The 11,173-nt window shown below is 41.1% G+C and overlaps 1 pseudogene; it reads right to left on the reverse strand.

Annotated features, from left to right (window-relative positions):
* LOC101602309 overlaps positions 1–10,603 on the reverse strand; it is a 35,758-nt pseudogene extending 25,155 nt beyond the window's left edge.
* Positions 10,604–11,173: the final 570 nt, after the last annotated feature.

Genomic DNA, 11,173 nt, shown 5'->3' on the forward strand with positions numbered 1-11,173 from the left:
TGTCTTAACCACTAAGCCATCTCTCCAACCCTAGATGTTTCTCTCTCTCTCTCTCTCTCTCTCTCTCCAGCTCTGTGTGTGTGTGTGTGTGTGTACTTTCATTCATTTTGTGGTCATCTCAATTAATTGTGGAAAATGGAATATGCTACAGACATTTAAATCACCTTTTATTTTGATGCTTTTATTTCCTGTAGGGTTGTAATACAACCTTCATGGGTAGGATTGGAATGCAGATTAGTGGTAGAGCAGTTGCCTCCCGCCCCTGTGTGTAAGGCTTTGGGTACAGTTCCTAGACCTAGGATAAACAACAACAACAAAAGTCTTTGAAGGCTCCCTTTTCTTCTTACAACTTTAACAATAACACAATTCAAAATTAATTCTTCTTGTCTAGGATATGGGGAAAAAAATCTTTGTAAGCCATGTCTGGTACCTATAGACTTCAATTGTTCATCTATCCATTTACTCACTCATTTGTTTTTTCTCTAAACATCTACTGAGCCTGCCCTGCCATTCACTCTGCTTATGTGATGGGGACCCAGCAATAAATAGTGCAGGTGGGATTCCTGCAATGGAGCTACTGCACAGCAAGTGAATGACACCCTATCAAACAATCGCAGTATGAAATTCATCATCTCTATGATAGATAAGCAAGAGAAAGGCCAATGAACTCTTCTGGGAGGACGGGCCAGTGAGAAGAAAACCTCTCTCTTTCTCTCTGTGTGTGGTGTGCATGCATGTCCATGTTCATAAGTATGGGTGCATGTTTTTACACAAGCATATGGAGCCCGAGGTTGATGTCCTTGAGCTCTTTCTCAATTGTTTTTCCACTTTATTCTTTAAGATATGGTCTCTCTCTTCCCATAGATCACAATTTAACTAACCTACCTAGCCAGTGAACCCTAGAGATTCTGTTTCTGGCTCCCTAATGGTGGGATTACAGGCACATACTTGCCATGCCTGGTGTTCTACATGGGTGCTAGGGATTTGAACTCAGGTCCTCAAGTCTGTATAGCAACACTTTACCCACTGAACCATTTCTCTGAAGGCATCCTTTGAAGGGGCACACAGCCCTGTAAGGCTGAACAGGAGACCTGGAATATAGAGCCCTGGATCTGCTCTGCCACAGAGGCAGTCCATGATGTCCAGTTTCTCTGTCTGTAAAGTGAGGTAAGGGCTAAAGATTTACACTTGTCACTGCTCCTCTTAGCTAAAGCTAATAGAGTTGTTTCCCATTCTCTTGCATAGTCACAGTAGGTGGAGTGTGCTTTGTGCTTTCCTTACATCAAGGCCCAGGTTCCAGACTCCCATCTTTCCTTTCTTAGCTTCTGCCTCAACTACTTGGCATCACTACTACATCTTTGTTCTGTTACTGCCATCTCCAAGCAGGCCAGGCCATGTAACCACTCTAGTACCACCCAATGGTGGCTCTCAATCAGCCTCAGAGAGAAACTCACAGGTCCTATTCTACAGTTTATGGACCTCTCCTCTTAGATCAGCCACCCCTCTGTCAGCCTTGTAGAATTACAAAATGTTCAGAACCTTAGCTTTTAGTCAAGCTCTTCTTCAGAGTCCCTGAGAAGTCATGGCTTGTAATAGTTGCATAGAGGTCATAACTTATGATAGCTAAGGCCTGGGCCCCAGCTCTGTGTCCTCGAGTTCTTCCTCAGTTGTTTCCCATCCTATTCTTTGTTTGTTTTTGTGAGTTTTGTTGTTGTTTTTCTCAAGGTAGGGTCTCACTCTAGTCCAGGCTGACCTGGAATTCACCATGGAGTCTCAGGGTGGCCTCAAACTCATGGTGATCCTCCTACCTCTGCCTCCCAAGTGCTGGGATTGAAGGCATGTGCTACCATACCCAGCTTCCCACCCTATTCTTTAAGATAGGGTCTCTCTCTTAACATAGGGCACAATTTAGCTAGCCCAGCTAGCTGGTGAACCCCAGAGACTCTCTGTTTCTGCCTCCCCAGTGGTGGAGCTATAGGTACACACTTGCCACACCTGTTGCTTCACATGGGCGCTAGGTATCCTGAGCCACCCAATGGAGAAGGTTCACCTTCCTTCACTGGGTCCTGCCCACCAGTATTCCTGTACTTTGCTCCACGCCCCCTTCCCTGATGTGCCCACTTTTCACATCCAAACCTTTAGAAGCCACATGTTAGTCTCACCTGAAGGGTATTGGTCTACGTCACAAGTTCCTGTCGCTCTAGTAGAATTCTGTGCCGCTGTGGGAGCTTTCCCAGCATTTTTCCCTGGGATATTAGATTATTTCTTTTTGTACTACAGGTGATTCCCCTGAGGCCTGAGAAGACTTATACCAGCTCTCTCTACACCTCTGCAGTGGTTCAAAAGGTATGCCCACTTAGGAAATACTGCTGGGTAATCCTAGCACTCAGGAGGTAGAGGCAGGAGGATTGCTGTGAGTTAGAGGCCACCCTGAGACTCCATAGTGAATTCTAGGTCAGCCTGGGCCAGAGTGAGACCCTACCTCGAAAAACCAAAAAAAAAAAAAAAAAAAGGCATACTGCTGGGTAGTATCAGTGGATGTTGTTGAGGTGGCCTCATTAAAGCATCCCAGTCTTCAGGCTAAAGTGCATTGTTCCCAGAAGGGATTTTTTTGTTGTTGTTGAAGCCTTACATACTGAAATGAATGCATCTACGAATGCTAATATTTTGGCTCATTTAGTACAGGTCGATAGCATTTTTGAAGTCCATTGAACCTTGGAAAGTACAATGTATTAAAATTCAGTGATTTAATTAGACTTTAATGACTAATAAAATGTATTCTGAGGACACACAATTTATCTTTGAGAAGGCATCTGGATGGAGGTGTGGAGTACAGTGAGGAACTGATTATGTCATAAGCCGAGGCACTCACAAGGTGAACTTAGAAATTAAGGACTACACTCAAGGTGTTTGTGGGCTGTGTCATTTTAATTTTCAAGTTTTATTTATTCATGTTGCATGTAGAGAGACAGAGGAACGACAATGGGCATGCCAGGACCTGGTGCCACTGCAAACAAACTCCAGACACATATATTGCTTTGTGCACCTGTCTTTATGTGGGTATTGGGGAATCAAACTCAGGCCTTAAGGCTTTGCAAGCAAGTGCCTTTAACTGCTGAGATAGTTCTCCAGACTTGCTGTATCTTTTCTTCCACCTGAGCTGGGACTAGGCTCAAAGTAGTTGTGTTTGCTTTGCAGCTACGGCAAGGGATTACTGAAACTAGAAGTCTGATTTTCCTAAAAGGTTATGACGTAGCCTTACTGAATTTTGCTCTTGGCTACAAGGGCTGTGCTCTAAGCACACTGTTTGCAGTTATTCTAGACCCTTGTACATTGAGATTGGCATTGAGAGTGTATCACATCACTACAAAATGGAATGTGGGTGAGACCCACAATTTCCTGTCACTACATGCATCTTCATGGCTGTGTGTCATGTGAAAACACGCATGCCTTGCCTCCACACCCATCATCATCGTGTCCCATGCAAAGCCAATCTGCATCCACATCAAGCCTCCTCTGCTGTAAGAAAGGCAGTTTGAAGGGAGGGGAAAGTCTGTTTTCTCTTTTCCATGTTGGAGTTCCCAAGTGTTACCTACACTGACCATTTAAGCAGATCAAAGCAGAATCACCTGAGTTGTGTCACCATCTGGAGGTCCAAGGATCTGCAGAGGGAAACAGAGGGAGAGGAAGAAAGAACTAGGGGGTGGAGTGAAGTGAACAGACTGGGACTTAGGTCATTGTCAAGGAAGGCAAGTCCCATTCTTTCTTCAGACACATGTACCACTCCTTTTTAAAATTATATATATTTAATATATATATATTAAAAATATATATATATTTGAGAGGGTGACACACACCAACACACACACACAGAGCACACACACACAGGTGGGGGAGAGTGAGTATGATCCTTCAGAGTCTCCTGCCACTACAAGAAAACTCCAGAAACATGCACCACTTTGTGCATCTGGCTTTACATGGGTACTGGGGAATTGAACCCTAGTTTATGAAAGGTTTTGCAAGCAAGTGCCTTTAACTGCTGAGATGTTTCTCCACCCCTCCATTCATTTTTTAAAAACATCATTGATAAATAATGATTGAGAGATAGAAAGTGATGTTTTGAACACACACACACACACACCCACACACACGACTCAATTAGGCTAATAACCATATCCATTGCCCAATCAATCATTCTTTTGTGGTTAAAATCTGACTTCAGGTAGCCAAGGGCTGAGAGCTTTCAGAGGGGGCCTGATTTTGTTTCCATCATTAAACCATGCATCACAGAGAAATTTCCATTTAAAATCAGATTACCCAGGACATGACTGATTTGGCTCTTGTGAATGCTTCCTAGTTAGTTAGCAATAGGTCATAACACTGGCTTCTCCAAGGTTTGTTTGAGCATGGAGGGCTGAATGAGATGGAAGAAAGTTATTTTTCTTTTCTTCAAAACATCATTTTCTTCTTTATTCTTGGACACAATCAGGTCTTAACAGGCCAGTTTTAAGTGTATAGTTGTTTGTAACATCCAGCAAAAGAAATACAATATACATCTTATAAATTCCTCATCAATATTAATTTAGCTTCTATTTATTGGAGAGAGAGAAAAAGAGAGAGAGAGAGAAAGAGAGAGCCAAAGCCTCCTGCCACTGCACATAAACTTTAGATGCAAGGGCCACTTAGTTCATCTGGCTTTACATAGGTACTAGGGAACTAAAACCTAGTCCTTAGGCTTTGTAGGCAAGAGCTTTAGCCATCTCTCCAACCCTAATTTAACTTTTAAATAATTGGAAATAGCAGGGTAGAACAATGTGTTTCCACATACTGCTCATGAGAAATAAGTGTACAGGAAGCCTGGAAATTATTTAACTAATTATTAAATTAATAAATAAATTATGAAGTTAATAAATAATGGTCAAATATTTAATAAAGCATTTAATTATATAAGTCATTTATGACAAATTTACTTTACTTATTAAAAAAGAAAAGTGAAAATGAATTTGTGTTAAATGATGGGCATGGTGGCACATGCCTTTAATCACAGCACTTAGGAGGCAGGATCACAGTGAATTCAAGGCCACCCTGAGACTACATAGTGAATTCCAGGTCATCCTAGGCTTGAGTGAGACTCTACCTCAGAAAAAAAAAAAAGAAAATAATTTTAAGTCATAAATTATACTTTACATCCCAAAACAACTTTAAAAATTCAATTTCTCTTTGAAAATATTTTTATTTATTATTTGTATGTGAGAGAGAGAGAGAGAGACAGAGATAGAGAGAGGGTTGGGGGGGAGGGAGAGAGAGAGAATGACAATAAAAGCATAGGCATTCCAGGGTTTCTTACTGCTGCAAACGAACTCCAGATGTATGTAGCACTTTGTGTGTCTGGCTTTGCATGGGTACTAAGGAATTGAAACCAGACTTGCAGGTTTTGGAAGCAAATGCCTTTAACTGCTAAGCTATTTCCCAAACACTTAAGTCCTATTTTTATTTAAGTGGAACATTACAAATTAATGACAATTTTAACAAAAAAACCCCCAAAACAGCAAAAATAAAAGATGAAATAGTAGTATGCCTTTAAAAAGTACAAAGTAGAGTAAATAAAGCCAGAAGTTATTTTTTTTTTAAGCCATGCTCCATGCAGTTCAATGGGAGAGAGAGAAATCACCAGTGAAGATACCCAACAGTGGACACTGCAAGCCTTATATTTGGCCAGCCAGGCCAAATGAGCCAATGGATGCTATATTGGCACATCTGTTATGGGGGAAACCAACAACCCTCTAATTGGACTGGAGGCCCGCTCCATGGGAGGGAATACATACCTGATACTGAAAACCTACAACAGGGGTAGTCATGAGCCCTAAGGGGTATAACGTCTGCTGCTATCTGGCTAAATGTATATACTATGCTTGCCAGTACCAAGTAAGCACCTCTTTTAACGTTCATACCCTTATATTAATGCTATTCTCACTTTTGGTCTCACCTTCTCTTTTCAGATGGCAGTGGTCTTAGGATGACTCAGAAGGCACCATGGTGCTGAGAAGAAGTGACAGAGGAATGTTCAGCATGGAAATATCTCTATCACACCTTCCAAAGCTCAGTGTCCATTGCAGAAGAGGTGGCAGAAGAATGTAAGAGCTAAAGGAGGGGTAGGACTCCTTACAACATGCTCTTCCAGACAGAAGATGGCATGAATATCCTTGACCTCATAGTGCCTAATACTGCCTACATAAGACCATCATAATAGGAAGAAAAGATCATGACATCAAAATAAGAGAGACTGATTGAGATGGGGAGGGTGTATGATGGAGAGTAGAGTTTCAAAGGGGAGCGTGTGTGTGGGGGGAATGGAGGGAATTACCATGGAATATTGTTTACAATTATGGAAATTGTCAATAAAAATCAATAAGTAAATAAAATAAAATAAAAATAAGTAAAGTAGTAATGTAAAAATAATAGAGACTGTGGTGGTTTGATTCAGGTGTCCCCCATAAACTTAGGTGTTCTGAATGCTAGGTTCCCAGCTGATGGAGATTTGGGAATTAATGCCTCCTGGAGGGAGTGTATTGTTGGGGGCGGGCTTATGGGCTTTATAGCCAGTTTCCCCATGCCAGTGTTTGGCACACCCTCCTGTTGCTGTGGTCCATCTTATGTTGGCCAGGGGGTGATGTCCACCCTCTGCTCATGCCATCGTTTTCCCCTGCCATTGTGAAGCTTCCCCTCAAGCCTGTAAGCCAAATAAACCTCTTTTTCCCAGAAGCTGCTCTTGGTTGGGTGATTTCTGCCAGCAATGCGACCCAGACTGCAACAGAGACTAATTCTTAAAAAATCAAAAAGTTTCATTTTCTCACTTTACCTTGAATATTGGCATTGTTAATTTTATATGTATAAGTCAGTCTCAATGTATGAAAATTCAAACAAGGGAGACGGTTAAGTGGGTGAAGCATTTGCTGTATAAGTATGAGTGCCTGAGTTTGGATTCCCAAAGCCCACGTAAAATCGTGCTGTGTGGCAATCACCTAAAATTCTAGTTGGTGCAGGAAAACTTCCCAGAAGCTCACGGGTCAGCTATCCTAAACACAGCTGTGAACACGAAAACTAGAGACCCTGCCTCAAACAAAGTGGAAGGCGAGGACCAGCACCCGAAGATGTTTTCCAACCTCCCTACTCATGCATGGGACACACATGCCCCCCACCCACATAAATTCTAGTGAGACTGAATGGTTTGAATATTTTGCCATTTTTCTCCAATATAATAGTCCCTAACTCATGTAGTTTAAAATTATTCTCTTGCATTCATGTTTTCATACAAGACAAAAATGTATCTTTTTTTTTTTTTTTTTTTTTCTGATGTAGGGTCTCACTCTAGCCCTGGCTGACCTGGAATTCACTATGGAGTCTCAGGGTGGCCTTGAACTCTCGGTGATCTTCCTACCTCTGCCTCCCGAGTGCTGGGATTAAAAATGTATCTTCTTTATGTTAGTGGTAATCCAGTAATAGGTACATTAAGATACATTTTTTTTTGAGGCAAGCTCAACAGACTGTCCTTTTTTTTATGAGAGAGAGAGAGAGATCCAAAATTGGTGCACCAGGACCTCCAGCCACTGTAATCAAACTCCAGCTGCTTTGCACCCCCTTGTGTGCATGTGTGGCATTGTGAACTTGTGTCACTGTGTGTCTGGCTTACCTGGGACCTGGAGAATCAAACATGAGTCCTTAGGTTTCACAGACAAGTGCCTTAATTGCTAAGCCATCTCTCCAGCCCCAAGGTACATTTATAAAAACAAGATCTTTTGTAAATGTTATCATCAAGAAATCCTGTCCATATATACAATACTGACAGAATCTCACAAGAGCCTCACTATTTTGATTTCAGTCCTTGTCTCATTAAAATTTAATCTAAGGAGTTCAAAGGATTTCTAATACCCACTATAAAGATAATTTAGTATTCAAACACCATAGGTTTGGGTAACAATATTAGCAGTTTACAAAATCTATCCACAGAGACTGGGTTCCTTAAAAACTTCAGACTAGCTACACTATAAATAAAAACTTTTTTTTTTTTTTGCATATTGACAATACTTATTAGACATCAGCTTGGCCACAGTGAGCAGTAGTGACTTATAGTAAAGGACAGGGTGGCATCTGGTGTTGAGATGGCAGATCTTGTACATTCCACTCAGAAAACATGAATACATTTACGGAGGACTAAACAATGCACTGAAAACAGAGGGTTTGTCTGTATTATCATCAACAGTGATTCATTTGTAGGGTTTGGAAAACAAAAGTCTCTGTTTACACAACCGAGGATGAGTGTCCTACCAAGGTAATACAAACAACAGGATCTAAATGGTTGGAGCATGCCAGTGATGTTTTCCAGCATTAACTAGCTTGAACACTTTGTTGGCTATTTCACTGTGTCACATCAACTGGTTCTTAATGGCAGGAAAGATCTAAGTTATCTAGGTCATCTTATTCAAGAAACCCACTGACCATATGTAACACTTATAGAGTGAACCCAATGAGTGATTAAGGACGTGACTTCACTGACCAATTATGGATATATGAATGTGGCTTAAAACACTTTGTCTAACTCCTGTACTACCCTAATGAAAACCTTGAGACCTCTAGTAAATGTCTAATAAATGGTATAACATTAAAAACTGTGGGCTGGAGAGATTGCTTAGTGGTTAAGGTGCTTCCCTGTGAAGCCTAAGGACCCAGGTTCAATTCCCCATCTAGGTATGCTAGATGTACAGGTGGCACATGCTTGTGTCTGGAGTTTGCAGTGTCTAAAGGCCCTGGTGTGCCCATTCTCTCTCTCTCAAATAAATAAATAAAAATACAAAAAACTGGCCAAAATACCCAAAATATTTGGCCATCCAGTGCCCAAAGCTCTAAAAGTATAATGTTAAAACATTTCTGTAAAAGGGAGTTCAGTGCCATGAGGAATTTTATACCTGAATGGTTTAACCATTACTCTCTAAATTTTAAAAAGTTCAAGGAGTTTCTATACTCAGGAATTGCAAAATATTTTATCTTTCCTCAAATTAATTCAGTGAGTAATATAGAAGTATCATAATTTACCAAATTAACTTTCAAAGCTAAAAACAAAGTTATTTTCAACTATGTTAGTAGAGGTATTACAAATGTTTACAACTTGAGATATAGCTCAGTGGTAGAGCATTTGACTGCAAATGTTTAAAACTTTACAACCTAGACTTTCTTCTACCTTTTTTTTTTTTCCTCCCTGAGGTAGGGTTTCACACTAGCTCAGGCTGACCTGAAATTCACTATGTAGTCCCAGGCTGGCCTTGAACCCACAGTGATCCTCCCACCTCTGCCTTCCACCAAGTGCTGGGATTAAAGACGTGTGTCAATATACATGGCCACTTCTACTTGTTTTTTTAAACATATTTTATTGGGCCAGGTGTGGTGGCACACGCCTTAATCCCAGCACTCGGAAGGCAAAGGTAGGAGAATCAACATGAGTTCGAGGCCATCCTGAGACTACGTAGTGAATTCCAGGTCAGCCTGAGCTAGAATGAAATCCTACCTCGAAAAAAAATTATTAATTTATTTTCAAGGAGAGAGTGAGAGAGAGAGAGAGAGACAGAGAATGCCAGGACCTCTTGCCACTGCAAATGAACTCCAGATGCATGCACCACTTTGTGCATCTAGTTTTATGTGGGTAAATGGGGAATCGAACCCAGGCCATCAGGCTTTGCGAGCAAGCACAACCTGGTATTTGATACTTTATCATCCGCACTCCCCTTTCTACTGTGAGGATAATGATGAACACGGGCCCCTCCCAGGTCCAGCAGCATCTACTGCCACAGCACCAGTGGTGGGATTGGGAGTCATCCATCTCTGGAAAGGGAGGAAGAGCTGGGTGAACAAAGGCAACGAAGCTGAGCTGTCTCCTGTCACTGGGCCGCAGTGAGAGACAAGCTTGTTGAGTCTCTTGGGTATGGGGAATACACTTTCTTTTGCTACTTGCCCAATATGCTGTCTCAGTTCTCCCTGCCGCATCCCTCCAGGTGTAGAAAGTCTTTAATATATTGAGTATTTTTTGGAGCTGGAAATGTCCCCGATTTCACTTGGAAAATGGCTTTTTCCAACCCTCTATGCAATGATTATACCAAAGGCTCACATAAAATAATAAGGTTTTCTGGAAGTACTTCAGAAATTCCACCAGCCTTGGTACTTAATAACCTGTAAGCCACAGCTGAACTGCTTCCAGGATGGCCAGGCAGAATGCTTCAGTCAGGGGGGTGTTAGGAAGAAATACGCCCTTGAGCTAAGGCATTTCTATTATCTTGTGCTCTAAAGGTCTGAGAAGATTCATCCTATCATCTCTTTGGTCTTTCTCCTCCAATGAGGAAATTTAACCCTGGATGTTTCTGACAGTGTTCAGGAATGATAGCACTTGGCAAGTCAGTCCCTTGTCTATAAACATTATGACCCTGTCATGCCTTCTAAATGGTTCTGGAGTAAAGCCAGTAGGATTTCCAGTATTGGGAGTGATGGACACTATTTAAGGATTCAGTTGAATTTTAAACTTGTAACTCAGTGATGTATAGTCAAGGGGAAATGACATGGTGAGCTATCTAAATCATAATTTTCTAAAGGAAGAAGCCAACAGATAACACCTAACACTGAAAATGAAAATATATTTGCTTAGTGCTTAGAAGCCAGGGAGTAAATGGGGGAGAAATTGAAGAAGAGTTGAAGATATTAATTGCCTCTGAGAATATATCAAAGATAGAGTTAAGGAGGATGAGGAATTGCTCCTTTTGTTATAAATATTACAGAGAAGACTTAATTAGTTTATCAGCAATTCCCCAGGATTCTAATTGCATATGTAGGACATCTATTCTGTTAAATGAGGTCAATTTGAATTCAAAACCTGCTAACTAAAATCTAAGCCCTTCCCTAATGGGAAGAAGAAACTTCTTCTTTCCCATTGACAGCCAATGCGAGAATCCCATAGCTTTTACGGAGGTTTGCCTTAACTTTGTTTCCCAGACCTTCATCACATTTTCAATCACTGCCACCATTTTTAAATTCTTCATGCCAGTTTTCATATTTCTATGTTCCTTCTAAGTAATAACAACATGTTCTTGAATCAGGATTGTTATGTCCTTTCTTACCACTCTGAAGATATTAA

This window comes from Jaculus jaculus, chromosome 1 (genome assembly GCF_020740685.1).
Source record: "Jaculus jaculus isolate mJacJac1 chromosome 1, mJacJac1.mat.Y.cur, whole genome shotgun sequence".
Lineage (NCBI taxonomy): Eukaryota > Metazoa > Chordata > Mammalia > Rodentia > Dipodidae > Jaculus > Jaculus jaculus.